This window comes from Talpa occidentalis, unplaced genomic scaffold (genome assembly GCF_014898055.3).
Source record: "Talpa occidentalis isolate TD23 unplaced genomic scaffold, MPIMG_talOcc4v2.1 talOcc4.9, whole genome shotgun sequence".
Taxonomy (NCBI): Eukaryota; Metazoa; Chordata; class Mammalia; order Eulipotyphla; family Talpidae; genus Talpa; species Talpa occidentalis.
The window spans coordinates 108,840,624-108,859,229 of record NW_023605305.1 but is presented as its reverse complement, the minus strand read 5'-3'; the positions used below and the strand labels follow the sequence as shown (position 1 = coordinate 108,859,229).

At 40.3% G+C, this 18,606-nt stretch overlaps 1 long non-coding RNA gene across 2 annotated transcripts in view; it reads right to left on the bottom strand.

The window, feature by feature from the left end:
- The window catches only part of LOC119236667 (uncharacterized), a 139,077-nt gene that overhangs the window by 44,678 nt on the left and 75,793 nt on the right, over positions 1 to 18,606 (bottom strand). The gene's annotated exons all lie outside the window — the stretch shown is intronic.

The following is an 18,606-nucleotide window of genomic DNA, read 5'->3' as shown; positions in this document are numbered from 1 at the left end:
AACTACCAACTAGACAGCAGTGCCTGTTCAGATGATTTAGAAGACAATGCAACTAGCAGGAGCTTTTTAGCTCAGATAATAACTCTGGTGGTTATTAACAATGATACAAAACCTCCTATTTACTGAGAGCTTTAATAGGGTGGATGGGACACAATTCTGTGCAGGAGGTACAGAGATATCCCTAATTTATAGTTGAGAAAACCAAGACACAGATTAAGTAACTTGACATTTTGTAATTAACAAAAGAAGGTTCAAACCCACCTGTGAGACTTCAAAACTTGTCTCACCTATTTTTTATTGCCCTATATCCCAATTCTAATTTTTTCTTATTAAAAAAAAAGACAAATATATATTCAATATTGTATGAATAGGAGCACAAGGCACAATATAATATACTTTCGGACATTTTAAATCTAATGTGCATGAATTTGTTGGTGTAAGAAATTTTCATGTATATAGAAATTTCATGTATATAAATGAGAAAGGGAAATGCCCTTATTCATCCACGTGTTGGTTCCATGAAGGTTTTATTGCATACCATGTTTGTCACAACCATGCCTTAGCGGAGTCTACTCCTTCACCTCTGGCGTGATCAATTCATGGAGGTCTGCGTGGAACTTTTTCTAGTGTAAGCACTCCAATTCCCACACCCCAAGGAACTCTGTCCTGGGACAATCAGGACAGTTGGTCACTCTTGCTTCACAACATATATGGGTGGCTTAAGGCAGCTTTTGGATAATGCTAATGATTAAAAACAGGATCTGATAGGTTTGAGCCCTCTTTTGGGTGGAAAGAGTGTTGTTCAGTTTCTGTTTCTGTGGGAGCACTTCAAGATATGAAGAAATTTTCCTGAAACTTCATGTCATTTTTATACATTTCTTTTGCATTCTGAACTAGAAATCTACCTCCGTGAAGCTTCCACTCACCTTTCCTATCCAATTCCATGCTACTATATGGAATGAACGGAGTCCTTTCCCCAAGTGATTGTACGTGGGGAATAAAGAAATCGTACCCCCAATATTTTCACCTTCAAACAACACATCTAACCATTCTCATATTCTTTTACCACGAATATTACTCTCTTCTAAATATAATTCAGCTTGATCATATCCCTCTTAAATTGTAGTACTTAGAAATCTAAGCAGAGTAAATGTCACCTCCTTTGTTTAGAATCCATGCTTCCTTTAATTCAGCTTAATACATTACCATTTTTTCCTGACAATCATTAATTTAGATTGTTTCTATCTACTAAGGCTTCCAAGTATTCTTCTCATTTGCTTGTTAGGTTTAAAAATAACGCACAGGGCCTCCCCAGTGGCGCAGCGGTTGAGCGCTGGGTTGCGAAGCTGCCCGCAGCCTCCACAGCACCGGTTCGATCCCCGGCTGCTCCCCGGCCACTGGAGGAGGGTCCCACATGGCGCGCAGACCTCTCCTGCCGCCCGCTGCTCCCCTCAGCAGTGTACTTCGGTCCTTCTGCCTGCTCTGCTCCCCACTCTGGCTCTGGTGAATTCTCTCACCCTCCCGCGCTTCTGACTGTACCCAGTGCATGTATAAAAAACAAACAAACAAACAAACAAACAAATAAATAAATAAAAAACATGCCTCTTTAAAAAAAAAAAACTTATTTAAAAAAAAAATAAAATAAAAATAACGCACATGTGTTATTTTTTTTCCTAGCTTGCACTACATGATCTTATATTTAATTCTATTAACTACTTGATCTTATATTTAATTCTATTAACTTAATTTTCAATCCCTCCCCTCTTTATAATCACCCCTTCCAACTTTGATTCACAGGTATGATGAGCATACTTTCATATCAATGATAGTAGGGAAATTAATTACAATAATCCAGCCCTTTGTAGCTAGCCTAATTTATTAATATAAACACATATTTCCTTATTTCATTCCATACATGACCAGGTGTGATAGGAAAGTGAAGGCAGCAACAATAGAAAATGCTTTTTTGTGACAATGAAGTATTTGCTACTACTACAAAAACTGCTGAATTGTTTTTTTTTTCCTTCTGTTACCAGTATTTTATTTCCTATCTTTTTTTTTTTTTAAAGATTTATTTATTTATTTATACAAGCACTGGGCACAGTCAGAAGCGCGGGAGGGTGAGAGAATTCACCAGAGCCAGAGCGGGGAGCAGAGCAGGCAGAAGGACCGAAGTACACTGCTGAGGGGAGCAGCGGGCGGCAGGAGAGGTCTGCGTGCCATGCGGGACCCTCCTCCGGTGGCCGGGGAGCAGCCGGGGATCGAACCGGCACTGCGCAGGCTTCAGGAAGCTTCACAACCCAGCGCTCAACCGCTGCGCCACCCGGGAGGCCCACCTATCTTTTTTTTTTTTAAGATTTATTTATGCATACAAGAACTGGGGTACAGGCCAGAGACAGAATTGGGAGCAGAACAGGCGGATTGACTGAAATACACTGCTGAGAGGAGCAGCGGGTGAGACAGAAGAGGTCTGCTGTGCCATGTGGGTTGCTCCCTGACCCGTCAGGGATCGAACTCATGCTGTAGTGGCTAGAAGCAGCTTGATAGTGCTGTCCTTAATCCCTGCGCCACCAGGGAGGCATATTCCCTATCTTTTTTATTGAAATACATCACTGTATCTGTTTTAAGAGCACAGGTTCTTCAAATGTATGTTATTATACCATGTTTACTACCAAAGTACCAGTACTCTCCACCACAAACCATTGCTCCCCGCTCTTCTCCGCATCTGGTAATGTCAGTTCTTCAGTTAGAGTGCAAGTGTTTATTTTTTCTGTTTCCTTGCTTTGTTTCTTCATAGTCCACATATGACTGAGGTTATCCAGCATTTGTCTCTTTCTCTTCTGACTTATTTACTTAGCATAATCCCTTTAAGTTCCATCCAGGTTTCACACGTGCAATGATTTCACCTTTTTTAATAGTTGAGTAGTATTCCATTGTGTATATTCAACACCGTATCTTCTTTATCCATTCATCCATTCATGGGCACTTAGGTTGTGTCATTATTTTGGCTACTGTGAATAGTGCTGCCATGAACATAGGGGCACATATATCCTTTCAAATTAGAGGGTTTTTTTTTTTTAAAGGTTTATTTTTATTTATGCATACAAGAACTGGGGTATAGACCAGAGGTGTGGGGGTGAGAGGGCTCACCAGAGACAGAGGCAAACAGAACAGGTGGACTGACTGAAATACACTGCTGAGGGGAGCAGCAGGCGAGTCAGGAGAGGTCTGCTGCACCACGTGGGTCACCTCCCTGGCCGGGGATCAAACTCGGGCTGCAGTGGCTGTGGTTAGCTTCACAGTGTTATGTCTTAACCCCTTGCACCACCAGCGAGGCCCCTCAAATTAGAGTTTTTGTAATCTTTGGATAGACAGAGTGGGATCTATTTATCTGGATAATATGGTAGATTTTTAAAATTTTTTTGAGGAACCTCACTATTGTTTTTCATAAAGACTGTACCAACAATGCACAGGATTCCTTTTTCTCCACACCCTTACAACACTTATTTTGGTCTTTTTGATAGAGGCCATTCTCACAGTGGTGAGGTGATATTTCATTCTAGTTTTGATTTGCATTTCTCTGCTGATAAGTGATGATGAACATTTTTTCATGTGCCTGTTTGCTATATGTATGTTTTCTTTGGAGAAGTGTCTATTCAGATCTTCTGTTCATTTTTTTGATGGGGTTATTTGTTTTTTATGTTGCTGAAGTGTATGAGTTCTTTATATATTGGAGTTGCTTTCTAGGTCACACGCATTTCAACCAAAGATGGGATTTCCCGCTCAAATTCTCCACTTTATTTACTGGACTTGGCACTGAGTAAGATTTAGTTATTAAGGGAGATCAAATCTTCTCTTAAAGAACAAAGATTTGCCCTTGTTAAGGATGTTCAAAAAATATATCACATATTTTTCAGATAAGCCCAAGAGAGTAGTATTGCATAGGCTTAGGAAAAAGTATACAATCTTTCAAATTCATTCCTTTCTAGGAGAGGACATTTTTTGAAGTAGAAGTTTTGCTGTTTGCTAAACTACCAAGAACAGTTTAACCCTAATTAGTTTAGTACAAATACATTAGCTTTGGCCTGGTTCAACTCCTACTTACCAGCTGTTGTCTTTGGGCAAATCTATCAATGCTCAGCACAGTGCCTGGCATCTAGAAAGAGCTACAATAACAAGATTAACTATTATTTATTCAGCACCATTTTATGTTAGATGTTACATGAAGTGCTTAAGATCTTGTCTCATTTTTTCCACTAACAATTCTATGAGATAGACATTTATTGTTATCCTCAAATCACAGATGAGAAAAACTGAGGCACAAAAACATTATGCAATTTGCTTAAGTTAGAAATGGAAGAAAGAATATACCCAAAGTCTGACTCCAGACCAGGATCCCAAGAACAACTCTTGTCCTGCCAGTCCTTCAGTACAAACAAAACCCTCACTAAGCCTGATATCCGAGTAGGAAGGATACTGAACACCAGTCAGTCAGGGAGTTTCCAGGGACACCAAAAAGTCCTCCATGGCATGATCTTACCTTGGTGATTGACCAGGGTGAGGTGCTAATCCTCAGACCTAAGGGCTTAGAAATACAATCTGTTAATTCAGATTGTGGATTCATCACCCAAAGCAGACTCAAGCCACAAGAGACTGGTATCCAAAAATCAGAACACCAGTTTATGAAAGTAATGACTAGAAATAGAAGAGCCAAGGCCAAAACATCCATGTCCTATGACCACAGTTAGGAATCAGGAGGGAAGAATGGATTGCTTGCAGAGTTTGGAATTAGAAACAAGGGGATCTATTCTATGTATGAATGTTTGATAAAACCCAACTCATTCAACTTACCTTCCTCTAGAACTGGGCTGGCCAGTATAAGCTCTCCCCTAAAAACGCTTGGGTAGACAACACCAGCATTTGCCCCTTAGATCCTCTTTTACCCTAAGTCTTCGGGGCTGGCCTGTCCTGACTCTGATTATTCTTTCTTGAATTTAGGTTAATTTTTTTCAGATTGTAGCTCAATTCTTTTTCACTGATTCTGAACAGCTTTACTTTGATCCATTATGCCTTGATTTGAAGGTCTAAGTCTAAAGGACAACTTAGTTCCAGGTTCTTGGTGGGGAGTCCTCCTGCTGAGGCTCCAGCACACTGACAGCAACAGGAGACAAGACCCCTCTGAGGGAAGCTGCATCTTCCTTTCTAAAGACTTTGTGGATTGGCTCTTCGGCTTCATAAACAGAGGGTCATGGATTTTTGCCCATCTGCAGAAAGCTGAAAAGTAACAAACATTGTTTCTGTAGCTACTGAAGAGACAGACTGCTTGGAGGAAGATTTACATGACTCTACAGAATCCCTGACTGTGCCAGCTCTCGGGGGAGTTGGTGCACAGGAGAAAGGGCAGGGCTGACTAGGGAAGACAAGCTATGGTTCTCTTCACTAAAGGCCAACCAGGCGACCAGCCTGTCAGATCGAGCCACTAAAGATACTGTGATTTCCCAACCTTCATTAGAATGAAGTTCCCGTCATTTTAGGGATTGGCTGAGTGGGAAGACTTGGCCCCTTCATGACTCCAGATTCTTGCAAAAAGTTTGTTTTCTGAACATTTCCCTCTAGGCACTCCTTCTTGTCTTAATTGACCTTACCCATTGAGGTAGTTTCCAGATCTTTCTCCAGTATCTTTAGATTGGCTCAAGTCTCTGACCCCCTCCACTGCAGATTCTAAAAGCAGGGTGATGGCCAAAATAGGCAGTCGGGGAAGAGCACAGGCATTCCTATTGCATCTGCTCAGTCTCTCAGCAATCCTCATGTCAGGGAACCTCTCAAGTTTACAATCTGGGGCCAGAGAAGGAGCCTCCCCTTCTTTAGTCTCTGTGTGAGACCTGGTGCGGGGTGTCTCAGAGTCTGCCTGCCAAACACTGAAAGTCAGAGGTGCTGCTGCTGAGTGTGGGCACTCCACAGTGGCTCCATTCTGGATGGCATTCCTCAGAGCTCTTCCTTTGCTCTGCTTGTGTGAGGATCTGGGTGACTATGCCACCAACAGGACTCCCTGTCCTTTCTCTTGCTATCATTGGCTCCCATGAGTTGCCACAGGTAACTCCCACTATTAAGAGTTGTTATTTTTAACGCTTAGAAAGCTGGCACATGCACTACTGCAAGACTTCCATGAAACCAGGCAATCACAGCAACACATTACCACATTATCTAGGTTTGCTTGACTGCCTGCTTCAAAGACATCTGCTGAGCACTGGCATGCGCAGAGTACCACCTGGTAAGATGAAGAGTAACAACATCATAAGACAATGGATTCTCTCCTCAAAGAGGAGACACAACAAGTACATGCATAAATCACCGTAATATAAGGTATGGATAGAAGGACAGTAGCACTCTCCACATGGGGAAAGCTGAAGGACAGCATTCCCACCTAGCAGAGGGCTTTTAATCTCCTGGGTTGGGGCCGGAGGGTGGGGGGGTCTGGTTCTGTTTCTGTTTAAGATGCCAACACCAAGATTAGTTTTAACGTGCTAAATACCATAAAGTAAACACTTTGCAATGACCTACATACACATAACAGGAGCTCATGTTATCTATCACCTTTTTAAAAATGTATCTCTTTTAAATTAATGAAATTGATTATCATTCACTTCCCTTTAATAGAGAAACAGAAATTGCACTTCTCTTCCTTGTTCCTCATGGCAACTAACAAGCACAAACAGGGTTCAGTACTAGGAATAAAGTTGACTCATACTCTTAGGCTCTCTCTCCTTTTAGAACACACTGATTGAAGACTTGGAATGGGATAATATTCATTCTCATAGGGAAACAGATGAAGTTGCCAAGGAAGAGAGGGTAGGGAGGGAGCAGGGAAAATGAGATGAAGGAATAGGAGACAGTAGCTATTAAGCTGCTTCTGACAAACTCTCTCCATCTCAGAAGAAAAGTCAATTCCAGGAAGACTACACACCAGGCAGAAGGGCGAGATCATACATATTCTGGCCCAATATCCTAGGGGAATAGAGTAAGTCTTGTGATAACATGAATAAATATATATCTGTGGACAAGGTCCCCAAATCTTAAAAACTTAAAAAAAGAAAAAGAGCAACAAGAGTAGAGACTCTAACATACAGAATTAGTGGTGAAGAGTGGAGGGTCCACCTTTCCCACTGCAGGAATCTCAATGAGTGCCATGAGTCACCAACCGCAACTCAGGTGAGAACCCAAAGCCCAAAAGGTGGGTCAAGTGATTTGTATGGGACAAGAACATCATTTCACTTCCCTAAGTGCATGGCCAGAGAGGGACAGGAAAGGAAACGGCATGGGGAGCTTCTACACTGGACTCTTGGCTTTCTAGACAGAAATGGTAGAAACGAAGTCTCTTCTTCCTATAAATCCTTAGTCATTTTTTCTTTATCATAGCCTTTGCTATCCCTTCTACTATTCTTGTCACTCAAGTCTCCACCTGATATTTATATATTCATAGGCTTGTTTTCATATAAATTACTTGAGGGCAGCCATCATATCTTCACACTTTCAGTGGCAACTATCCCAATGTCCGTTCTTATTAGGTCATTAAGAAATGTTGCTTGATTTGATGTTATGGGAGAACTGGACTTCAAGGGTCAACAGCTGCAAGGGCTGGCAATCCATAGGTCTGGCCAAGAATTTTCATGAGGCAAGGCAACATTTGGCAACTACAAGGGCATTCCAGTGAAGTGAAGAGGAGTGTCAGATTTTGCAATAGTTCTGCAAATAAGATAGATTTTCTGGAGTGGCTGGGTTCACGGAAAAACATGTGCTGAATGGCAAAAAGTAATCTGGGTTCTCACCTTTACAGAGAGCATGCTAGATATAATCAGTTCCAAATTAAAAAAAGGAAGCAGGGACATTAATAAGTTTTCTTCGCTCTGCACGACACTTATCCTAGGTATTGTACATACAGAATATTTTTTAAAAGATGCTTTTACTGCCCTCAAGCTTAAAATTTTAACAGGAAGTCAATGTGTAAATACATATTTACAATTAGGAAACAATATGAATGCTACACTGAGTACAAACTAAACATTATAACCTTGCTGTTGGAGAAGGTATTGTGCAGAAGGTGACCTTGAAATGGGTCTTTGGAGTTCCCCAGTTTTTCTGGGTCTTTGTTCCTCTGAGGCATCACAAAGTCCTCTATTCTGTGGACATACAATAAAGTTCATTGCTTTACACATACCCCATTCCACCTCACCCCCATCTATCAAGATAGCATTTCAAATGCCTAGTGCAGTAACATGCTTAACTTAACCCCACATCCCTCTAGGTTTTGAACTTGAATCAATAATCCTAACTTGTAGTCTAAGGTACAGTTCCAGTCAAGAGCTCCAGTTGTTCATGCTAGAAGGACATGAAGAGACTAAGTCAATTCAAGGAATCAGTCTCAAAGGTAATCAGGCTTGCGGGGGTGGGGGGGTCCTGCTTGATATTTCTATTCCCTAGAATTAGATTTCTTGCTTTTTTAACTTTTTCTTCCATGAGTAAAGTTCCAAACATAATCTCCTTGTCGCTGGGGTCTCTAGTTTCTATTTCCAGGTTTTTTGGATACCAACTTTTTGTGCATCTGAATCTGTATAAATTTTCTAAACATCTCTCAGTTCAACAACCTGAATCTTGGATCCACTTGGGACATTTTACCATAAGTAAAAATTTTCCGCATAGTCCTTGGGGGCTATTTTTGGCACCAGAGTCACAGAGAAGGCAGTAACTGGTAGCCTAAGGGTTTCATTTCAAATGTTTCTGGCTACAAGTCAAGAGCAAGTAGGAGACTGCAGATCTGTGATCACAGTCATCAACTTGTTTGTGATTCAAACAGTAGTCATAGAAAATTTCTGCTTTAAAGCATGAGGCAACAAAAAGGATATTTTAGAAAAAAATACGAAAGCATACAATGGATTAAATAGCAAGGTGACCATTAAGACACACATACCTTAGCATTTACATCAGATCGATGAGAGTATGCAAGCAAAGTACCCAGCACAGTTGCCGGTACTCAACAAAAGTTAGTTCTCTTCCCTCTGTGTACAGATTTTGCTGTTTACAAAGTGCTTAACATATATTAAGTCTTCCCTAAAGACTGATGAATTAGAAATTTTGCCCAGAGCAGTGACTTGTCCTCAAGAGTAATGCTAGGACTGAGTCACACTCAGTAAAAGCCAATTCTCTTTCCTGTACACCCCAAACTCATTTTATTGCACTGTCCAAGATTTAAGATAGTGAAGTCTTGGATTAGAGTGCTAACAATGGGATGGAAAATAAAGAGAGACCTGTGAGCTCCTGGGTAAATGAGTTTTTTTAGGGCCTTATTGTATATGTTTATTTGTTAAAAAAAAAAAAGGCAATACTTTGTCTATCCCAAGACTTATTTATTTCCACATTTTAACATATCTGAAATTGAGACAACTGGCAATTTTCAGCTGTTTCTACTGTTCGGCACTTTCAATGTAGCTGCTACTGTCTGCTCATCAGCAAACTTGGTTTATTCCTGGTGGCATGAATAGAAAACTGAAACCCATGGGCATTTCAGACAACAACATTTAAGCATCACTTAGATAAGAAACAAGAATACTTTTTCTTGTCTGAAAACCACCCAGTGGCTCTTTCAATAAGATGCAGAGAGCACCAACATCAAAGCAAGGAGAAAAGATGTCAAAAGCTTGAAAGAGAATCTCAAAAGAAAAAAAGGCGGGCCCCGCTTAAGGAATGCTGAATCACCAGTGCCCTCCACAGCACAGAGGACAACATAGACAAAACCGCATTGAAAAACATTGACAGCACTGACTTAGATTTGAAAAGTGATTCAGAAGACAGCTCTGAATATGAAGACAATTTGGACTACCTTAACAATTTCCTTTTAATGAACAAACGTGACATATGATAAAAATCAATGTTTAAATAAACCTAAGTAAGCCCTTTAACAAGGGCTGAGTAATAAAGTATAGTGGGGAGAAGACTCTGGGCTCACCTCCTCCAGTTACTCGCAAATAAACGCAGTAAAACAAAATCAAAAGCTCCATGAGGGAAAAACAGACACCACAACATAACTAGGAGCAAGGGTCCAGCAGAAAGGGATTGGAAGAATTTTAAGTGAACTTTGTTTATAGTGATGATGGGACAGTACAACTCACAAGAGTGATAGGCAGCTGCTGTGCAGTTACCTGCAGCTGATGACTTGGGTACACGCCAACATGGGGGACTCCTGGGACCTGGCACTGCACTGGATAAGGGGGTAGGAGAACTAGCACACAGGACAAGGGTGGGTGCACTATTGGAGACCTGGAGGGGTGGGGGTGTAGAGTGAGGATTACTGACTTGAGCCTAAGGCTCTAAAATAGAACAGGGCCTCCCTGGTGGTGTAACAGGTTAAGACGCCGCACTATGAAGCTATCCTCAGCCACTGCAGCACGAGTTTGATTCCCGGCCAGGGAGGAACCCACATGGCACAGCAGACCTCTCAACTCGCCTGCTGCTCCCCTCAGCAGTGTATTTCAGTCGATCAGCCTGTTCTACTCCCCACTCTGTCTCTGGTGAATCCTCTCATCCTTCCACCCCCGCCAACATACACCTCTGCCCAGCTCTTGTATGCATAAATAAATAAAAAAATCTTTAAAATAGAACATCTGGAACCTGTTACACTTGGTAGGAATATAAACTAGTGCAACCATTATGGAAAGCAATCTGGATTTACCTTAGAAAACTAAAAATGGAAATACCATACGACTTGGGAATCCCACCCTTAAGTATATATCCACAGAATATGAAACCATCAACACAATGTTCATAGCAGCATTATTTACAATGGCCAAGACATGGAAACAGTCAACTTGTCCATTGATGGACAAATGGATCAAATGAGGTATATACACACCATGGAGTATTATATAGCCATAAGAAAGGGCAAAATGCATAATTTGAGAGAATTATATGTAGCACAGTAAGTGGGCACCATAAGAATACTGGATATTTACACAGCAGACAATAGTACAAAACAGGGCCTCCCTGGTGGTACAGTGGGTTGAGCACAGTGCTGAGGCTGTACGCAGCCTCTGCAGCATGGGTTCAATCCCCGGCCAGCCAGGGAGCAACCCACATGGTGCAGCAGACCTCTCCTGTCTCCCCACTGTTCCCCTTAGCAGTGGATTTCAGTCAGTCTGCCTGTTCTGTTTCCTGCTCTGTCTCTGGTGAATGCTTTCACCTCCTGCCCCTCTGGCCTGTACCCCAGTTCTTGTATAAATAAAAAATAAATCTTAAAAAAAATAGTACAAAACATTTTCAAACACCAGTGCACATCAATAAAAATCCTGAGGGCTCTGAGGGAAAGAGGGATGGGAGGGAAAGGGACAGAGGACAAAAGGAATGGTTGTTTAGAAAAGAAAAATAAAGTTATACCTACAAATAAATTGTAAAAAAAAAGAAAGCACATATGTGTCATAGAATAACTTGCAGCATTAATTTATTTTATGAATGGTATATATAGTTGTGCCTTACAAATGGTTGTCCTATATTCAAAGAGAATGGCCAGATTACATTTGTATACATCTTTGCAGTTTATGTTAGCTAATTTTAGTCGACATAATAACCTTGTGACATTAGGAACAAAATATGGAGATTAGCCCCAATTTCATCTGTAAAGAAAAAAAGGCAGATTAAATAAGCTACTCAGTTATAGAAACAGTATAATGGCTCAACATATTTTAGTCCTTTAAGCCTAAAATCCTTTTTTTCCCTGTAAAATTTCAAGACTTATATCAATCTTAATGCTACCGCTTTTTTAAAAAGCAGCACATCTAGAGAGAATGAATGTAGTAGCTCAGAATGAATATTGATGAACATGCCTCCCTTTTGGCAGGAAAAGTGAATTGTCAGTGTTTTAGCAACAGTAAGTCATTATTACAATGGTTTAGAAGTATGCCAGTACATGAGAGCTATTAAATAAATAACAGGGACTGTAGTACTTACAGTAGTTAATGCTGGTTGTCCCAGTAGTCAAACCCTGAATTCTTAATGGTTGACCAACAAAAACTTCTATCTCACATAAGTTATATATTATATATAGCACAGGCTGGCAACCAGTGGAGATTGTTGTGTGTTGCTCAGGTGCCAGCATTTTGTAACTGTACCCATGTGGAGAAGGTAGTCTTTGAGGTTCTGTGACACGGAGAAATAGGATTAGTGGAGACACATCAGCTCACAACTTTCTTAGCCTTAAAGTGATAAAGTCACTTTCTTCACAGGCCAAAAGTAATCACATAACCCCAAATTTATTAAAAGGAAACTGGGGAAAGCAGAGGAGCAATAGGATATTGGGTTCATATGGTTTATATCGCAATAGTCTGTTTTATTTACTGATATCCCCAAATATCTAGAATAGTGCCTGACTTACAGTGTTCATTAATAATTACTGAATCAATCAATTAATCATTGGCATTTGAAGTTGTTTTTCTTTAGTTCAACTATAAATCTAATCTGGAAAAATTTTCTAGATAGAATTAGATACTCTCAAGTTTTGGTTAATATTTCAGAAATAACTAGTGTTAATAAGAAGAAGGTATTCTGGTAAGAATTTATTTGAAATTGGCAAACTCATTCCCAAGTGTAATTATAGATAACATGAAATCTTTCTATGGAAGCTTAATGATTCTTTAAATTGGTCCTAAAATATGAGGAAATGCAATAATCAACTCTGAAAGCCAGTTTGGACTCCTGGTTTTATTTATAATGAACACAGACTGCCATCTTCCTGGAAATGACTGCCTAGGGAACTGGGAACAATCTGCCATGAGGACAAGAGTTTAGATTGTGATGATATGAAAGGCAAGTTGTTGTCAGGCAATACCTGAGCCCGACAATAAACAGCAGTCCTTTTGGCTTTCATTCAATACTTGCTTTTTTTTTTTTTTAATTTTTATTTATGCATACACGAGCTGGAGTACAGGCCAGAGGTGCGGAGGGTGAGAAGATTCACCAGAGACAGAGTGGGGAACAGAACAGGCAGATTGACCGAAGTACACTGCTGAGGGGAGCAGCGGGTGAGTCAGGAGAGGTCTGCTGTGCCATGTGGGTTTCTCCCTGGCCGGGGATCAAATTCGTGCTGCAGTAGCTGGGGACAGCTTCATAGGCTGCGTCTTAACCCCTTGTGCCACCAGGGAGGCCCCCATTAAACACTTGCTTTTGATATTACCATAATGATCAGGAAGGCACAGAGAGTTCAATATTGAGTTTTCACAAAGGAATCTCCAAGTGATTATAAGATACATTTCATTGTTCATCCATTCAACAAATGTTTATTAAGCACCAAAAATGTAATAACCCAATATATTGTGCTGAAGATTCAGGTGCAAAAGACAGATATGATTCCTACCCTAATAGAACTGAGAGTTTAATAGGAAATAATTACTCTAATAAGTATGACATAGGTTGCAGAACGGGAAATATTAGGTGCTATAGTGTGAACTGGTATTGGTACTACCTGATATTGAGCAGCAGTCGGGGAAGGTCTCCACAAGAAATTAATGTTTCAACTTCAACTGGATAAGGACACAATGGAAAAGTGAAGGGAAAAGAATTCTAGATGAAGGAAATAGCTTGTCTTCTGAAGCCCACTATGAAGTCATACAGTATTACAGGCTTAATTGTACAGGTGGAAAAGTGGTAGAAGAAAGTGACTTGTTCAGAGGACATCAATAAGTAGCTTAATTAAAACCATATGCCATATTCCTTATCTTTCAGGGTAGCGCCCACAATCATCTGTCTCAGGTACATGCTCCTGACCCAAACAGTAGATGAGCCAGTCACTCCTACAGCCCATCATGAACATCAACCAGCCACGAACTAGATTGATGCAATAAATATAAATTATAGCCTATTTCACAGTGAACAGGATGAGAACTAAAGAGCCCTAAATGGCTTTCATGCAGGAAGAGGGTGGGTGTAGTGGCAGGGGGTGGGGTGGAAGCTCCATCAGTGAGAGCCAAGTGCTAAAAGCAGCTGCGTATGACATTTCCATCCGTAGCCCTCCCTTCTTCCCTCATTGTGTTTGAGACACATACACATCAGATATTCTGGCTCATGATTTCAGCTTCAGAGTACATACCCTTGGAGATCCAAGTTCATTTTTCTCTTCCTAGCATGGTGCCTGCTCATTAACTTGTCTCTGAAGCATCTGAAAATGACAGCCAAACGCTGCGAATATTATTGGAACCCATCTCTCCTACCCTCAAGGAGGTCTGGAATCTTGTGGCCTGGTTAAGTCTCAAGACCAAGTGCTTTGTATTTGTGCTTGTTAGAAAGTGACAAAGCACAGGTTACTGAAAAGATTCTGCCCAGGTGCTAGAACCGTATCAGAACACAGGTCACTTACAGCTGTTCTCTTCCCCTGTTGATATGGGCGCGGAGGGTTTCCTGTGAAGACACAGTAGAGGTCAGCTGTTCATATACCAGCTAAGAGCCACTTTGTCAGGTAGGTTAGACCTAGAGATTGCAAAGTCTTTGCTTTTTTTCAAATTGTGCTTACCTCTATATAGAATGTCTGCCTTTTTTTTTTTTCAGGTAGTTATGGCATCACTTAAAAATACCCAAATAAAGCAATAAAGAAGAAAATAAACACCACCCTGTAATCCACCTCATAGGGATAACATTAGAATTCTAGTTATGCTCTTCTAATATTACTTTTTATGCATCTTTATTTTAAAAAATTGTGATCATTTTGTACTTACTGCTCTGAATCTGCATTTTTTTAAAGATTTATTTATTTATGCATACAAGAGCTGGGGTACAGGCCAGAGATGCGGGGGGTAAGAGGATTCACCAGAGACAGAGTGGGGAACAGAACAGGCAGACTGACTGAAATACACTGCTGAGGGGAGCAGTGGGTGAGACAGGAGAGGTCTGCTGCGCTATGTGTGTCACCTCCCTGGCTGGGGATCTAACTCGTGCTGCAGTAGCTGCGGATTGTTTCATAGTGCGGTGCTTAACCTCTTGCGCCACCAGGGAGGTCCCTGAATCTGCATTCTTAATGTCACAGTCACTTCCCCATATTCTTCTAAAGCATGTTTGTTTCCCATGGTTGAATTTGCAATCCATCACTTAGAAACATTACTTTTTGAGTTATCCATTATTATTAGACAGCAAGGTTGTTTATAGTCTTTATTATAACCCCACAGTGAATAAATTTGTATAAGAATATATGATTATTCCTTAAAGATACTCATGACTAGAATACTCCTAAAAGCAATATAGGTGAGTGCTGATTTTTAGACACCCCTTTATAATGTAGAGAAACCCTAAGCTAGAAAGAATACCAAGCTTTAGCATTAGAAGAAACACCAAGCTAGATACACTGGAAGCCCTGCAGGATCCCCTTGCTGAGTTCTGATTTACTGGCTGAGCAGGTTATTGTTGAGAGTTGATCATTCAAAAGAACAGCTTGTAATTCACTGGCCATGTGTAGAATAACAAAGCATATCCACATAACTTATTGTCCCTCCAGCTTTTCCTGGCCTTCTTTTCTAAGCATATGTCTATTATTATTATTCTCCTTTAACTTCTCTTTTTTGTTTTTTGAGTTGTTTCATGTGTATTAACTATTTCTAGGGTTTGATTTTTAGAAAAGGTAAATGGTTATAATACATTTTTGATTGTGTAACAAACTCCTTGTTGACTTTAAAGAAAGCAATGTCTTTTTAACATTTTAATATTGAAACGTGGTTATCGAATATAAAATCTAGAGCAAAATCTTAGAAGCTATTATTTGAAAAAAGAAGAGGTGCAGAATAGTGTATACAATATACTTCCATTATAAACAAAAACAATAGCTATATGTTTACATTTACATAGAATTTAGAATACCTCCAGGATATAAAGGTAGCATAAAGATGTTACTGATAATATCAGTTGATTCTGGGGAGGTGAGGTAAATGGTGGAGTAACTGGGGTGCAAGATTTTTCCTTTGTACATTCAAAATTTTGTTACATGTACAGGCATTAAACATTTTAAAATAATTTGAAAATAGAATCATAGGGCCTCCCTGGTGGCAGAGGTGGTTGAACGAAGTGCAGTGAAGCTGTCCAGAGCTTCTGCAGTGCCGGTTCGATCCCCGCCAGCAGCAGAGCAATCCACATGGTGGGGCAGACCTCTCCTGTCTCGTCCGCTGCTCCGCTCAGCAGTGTATTTTGGTCAGTCTGCCTGTTCTGTTCCCTGCCCTGTCTCTGGTGAATCCTCTCACCCTCTCGCACATCTGGCCTGTACCCCGATTCTTGTATAAATAAAATAAAAATAAATCTTAAAAAAATAGAATTATAAAAATTTTACTCAATATAGTAGGATTTAATAAACATGGATGATTAAATGAATAAACAAATGAATTAAGTAAAATGAATGTCATAAACTTGCACTTTGATTATGAAAGTCTTGTGGATTCCACAATGTATAGCAGTGATGTTGTTACAAACATATCTCTACTAGATGGAATGTTATGAATATAGCACAAATACTGTAACAAACTTTAAAGTCATAAATGGTGAATACCTATAAATACCTTCAGAAATGGCAGAAGTGTGTGACACTGCTAAGAAAAGAACTTTGGTTGACAGAAGAACATTTTTTGAGTTGATTATAGGTTAGCACTTCAAAAATTTCCAAGTAAACAAAGTGATTATCCTGCATCTCCTAAATCTGTAGAAGAATTACTATTTACTGGCAAGAACATCTCTGTAAGAAGAAAAGGCACAAATTAATAGTAAAAAGTCAGCTCCCGGGCCTCCCCAGTGGCGCAGTGGTTGAGCGCTGGGTTGCAAAGCTGCACGCAGCCTCTGTGGCGCCGGTTCGATCCCAGGCTGCTCCCCGGCCACTGGAGGAGGGTCCCACATGGCGCGCAGACCTCTCCTGCCGCCCGCTGCTCCCCTCGGCAGTGTACTTCGGTCCTTCTGCCTGCTCTGCTTCCCGCTCTGGTGAATTCTCTCACCCTCCCACGCTTCTGACTGTACCCAGTGCATGTATAAACAAACAAACAAACAAACAAGCAAAACAAATAAATAAATAAGCATGCCTCTATAAAAAAAAAAAAAAAATTTAAAAAAAAAAAAAAAAAAAGTCAGCTCCCACACTTGTCTAATGGCAGTTTTATTAATCTTCCTCTAGCTGCTGGCGACATTTCATAATGGCATAAGACTAAGTGTTTTTTCAAGAACAGAAAAAGTCTGAATTGGTTAAAAAAATTTTATCATCATCTTTTCTTTTTAATTTTAAAAGGGGAGGTTTATTAGGAAAAGGAGAAGTGAAAAGAGAGGCAGGCAATCTTGGGAGGCGAAGGCAAGCTGCCTTGTCATTCATTATTATTATACTGACACCATTTTGAAATAATCAACAAATTTTTATTAGCCACAACTAGGTCAGACAAAGCAATATGTATGATACTAAAAGAAGAAACAGTCCCAGTTTATAAGTTTATAAAGATACATTTTGAAGAAGATAGAAAGTTAAACTGTTAACAAAAAAACACTTAGTTTTTGAGGCAATGTCCTTTACCATTTTAGCTCTTGTCCTGCATTAAAGACTGAGAAAAATTCAGTTATTCTTTCCCAAATGAATTAAAAGAAGAGATAACTAATGTTTAAAATAAATAGAAAAAAATTATACAGTAATAATTATCAATTGTCAACAAATTCTGGTGTCATAAAATTTAACTGAATCAGGGCCTCCCCGGTGGCTAGGCGGGTTGAGCGCCGCGCTGTGAAGCTGTCTGCAGCCTCTGCAGCGTGGGTTCGATCCCGGCTGGCCAGGGAGCTACCACGGCAGACCTCTCCCGCCTCACCCGCTGCTCCCCTCAACAGTGTCTTCAGGCAATCTGCCTGTTCTGCTCCCTGCTCTGTCTCTGGTGAATTCTCTCACTCTCCCACGCCTCTGGCCTGTACCCCAGTTCTTGTATAAATAAATTTTAAAAAAAATTAACAAAAAAAATTCCCAGGAAAGACAGTCTACTGCGGGAGGCCTATAGAGTAATCTTTATCTTTTTAATTTTTTTAAGACTTATTTATGTATACAAGAACTGGGATGTAGGCACCATGGGGTTATCTCCCTGGCCGGGCATCAAACTCATGTTGCAGTGGCCGGCGATAGCTTGTCAAGCGCTGTGTCTTTAACCCCTGTGCCACCAGGGAGGCCCTAATCTTTATTTGTTTAATTTTTCCTGATAACAGTAGAATGCCAAGAGGAAAGGCCAGGAGGAAGGCTGCTAGAAGCATGAAAATGTCCTCAGCCTTCTTCTATAGGTGCTTCTATCTTTGAACATCTTTACTTTTAGATACCTTCCAAGCTATGAGAAGGAAGAGAGGGAAAATAACAGTGTTATTACTGGATAGTCGAGAGGTGGAAAATGTTCTTAAGCAGCCTCCAATCTCTTTGAAAATGAGCAGGCAAAAATTTTTCTGAAAAGAGAGTCCTAATTTCTAGTAGGCATTATTCCAAAGAGGGTAAATTTCCAAACTGGCAGGAAGTCATACCAAACACTAACACATAACTTAAACTCTCTAATCTAGAGGTAGAAACTCTATCCTTGATGCATTAGGGCTTTC